This window comes from Myotis brandtii, unplaced genomic scaffold (genome assembly GCF_000412655.1).
Source record: "Myotis brandtii unplaced genomic scaffold, ASM41265v1 scaffold99, whole genome shotgun sequence".
Taxonomy (NCBI): Eukaryota; Metazoa; Chordata; class Mammalia; order Chiroptera; family Vespertilionidae; genus Myotis; species Myotis brandtii.
The window spans coordinates 2983345-2985461 of NW_005372121.1; the positions used below are offsets into that span (position 1 = coordinate 2983345).

Below are 2117 nucleotides of genomic sequence, written 5' to 3' on the forward strand. Positions count from 1 at the left end.
GCCATGTGTGGGGCGGGGTGGGTGGGGTGGGCGGGGCAGGCGGCAGCACAATCGGAGCTGCCGCCCGACCCAGCGCGGGAATCAGGCCTGCCATCTGAGACCGGGGAGCGGGCCTAAGCCAGCAGGTGGTTATCTCCCGAGGGGTCCCAGACTGTGAGAGGGCACAGGTTGGGCTAAGGGACCCCCCCCCCCCGCCAGTGCACAAATTTTTGTGCACCGGGCTTCTAGTTGTATGTAATTCCTATACTTTATATGCCTACAAAGAAACCTAATTTACTGCAGATTCAAAGATCAATAAATCCAGAATAAATTGATCTTTGCAATTAAACTGTTTCAAGGAAGAGTTGAAGAAGATAACTGCAATTAACTGAAAACAGAAAGAATAGTTTCTGTAGGAACTTTTTAATGCACAAAAATTTATATGAAAATAATTTTTCTTTCTGCTAACAGCTCTGAGATTTGAATGTACTGCATACCAGCTCTATATGATCCCACCAGAATGGTGCACAAGATGACATTATACAAAGAGAAGAGAAAACTCTAGGGGTAAATGTAGGTGCCCTGATAAAAGAGGGAAAGAAAATACAAAGGATTACAAAATTTACAAACTTGTTCATTCTAGGAAAAAAACTTGGGAGTAGACTACTCAGGAAAACAAACAAACAAACAAACAAACAAACAAACAAACAGCCCTGAATGAGCTCAAAGAGGCTCAAAAGGAAGTTTACAGAGACCAGAAGAACATAGGGAAATGAAGATAAATGCTTATTCTGGTATGAAAGTTACCTTAAACTACAGGCATTTCAGAGAGCAAAACTTTGAAAAAGAAGATATAAGGATCACACAAATAAGCTTGTTATTTAACATATAAAAGTTTGGAAATACTCCCATTTAATCAGTAAAAGAAAAGCAGAGTTTTATTAAGCAGACCCAAGCAATTCTTAATTATAAAGCAGTCTCCTTTTAATGACATGTAATGTTCTCTAAACACTGGCAATAAAATTAAGTGTCTTGATGAACTCAGTAAGACAAGCATCTAAAGTTATAAGCAATAATCTCTTTTTTTTTTTTTAATTCAAATGAAGCAAGAATGAGACAAAGGAGTTAGCCTTTGTTCCAATAAATGCAGCCAAGAGTAGCCTCATGGCAAATGGATGCTGGGGAAAATTAGTCCTAAAAAAAGCATATAAAGTGACAGAGGACTCAGTACTATCAATTATTTGCTTGCCAACCTACTTTCTTCAGGATATGAACCACCCTTCATCCCCAAAGGAAAAGAAATACTTTCCACCAAATGAGAACCGCAGCTAACAAACAGCTCACATGCCCCATTTGGAAAACAGACTACTTCTGAAGATGACAGAATCAAAGTCTAGCCCAGGAGATCAGTATAGACTTTAGGGTTAAATCTCAAGATATCTAAACTAATCTAAAATCTAAAATTTATTTCATTAAGTATTAAAACCACAAACAATAAAGACTCATCATCCTCTAATACATCAGTTTTAATGCAGATTCTAAACCTACATGGTCAGCACAACTCACACCTAAGTTTTCTTAGGTGTGTGCTTAAAAATCTTCCCATGGAAAATGTATCCCTCTTTAAACAATTTCTTCTTTCTTTAAAAATGACTATATCTTGTTTTTCTTTAAAAAAAAAAAGAAAAGAAAGGAAACCACAGAACTTATTTAGCATTTCTAAAACAAGGTACTGAAAAAATAATTTAGCCCAGCTGGTGTGGCTTAGTGGTTGATCATCAACCTATGAAGCAGGTGGTCACGGTTTGATTCCCAGTGTGGGGCATGCAGGGGGCAGCCAATCAATGATTCTCTCACATCAATGGTGCTTCTATCTCTCTCTCCCTCTTCCTTCCTCTCTGTAATCAATAAAAATTTAAAAGAAAAAAGAGATTCCGAGCAAGATGGCGGCATAGGTAAACACCGGAGACTGCTGCCGCAAACAACCACTTCAAAAATACAACTAAAAGACGGACGGACATCACCCAGAACCACAGGAAGGCTGGCTGAGGAGAGACTCTTCAACTAGAAGGAAAGACAACAGCATACCGAGGCTCAGAGGAGGCGCAGTGTGGAAAATACTCAGGTGCGGAGGTGCG

General features: G+C 39.3%; 1 protein-coding gene across 5 annotated transcripts in view; it reads right to left on the reverse strand.

Annotated features, from left to right (window-relative positions):
- PHC3 (polyhomeotic homolog 3 (Drosophila)) overlaps positions 1–2117 on the reverse strand; it is a 64648-nt gene that overhangs the window by 7671 nt on the left and 54860 nt on the right. The window lies entirely within an intron of this gene.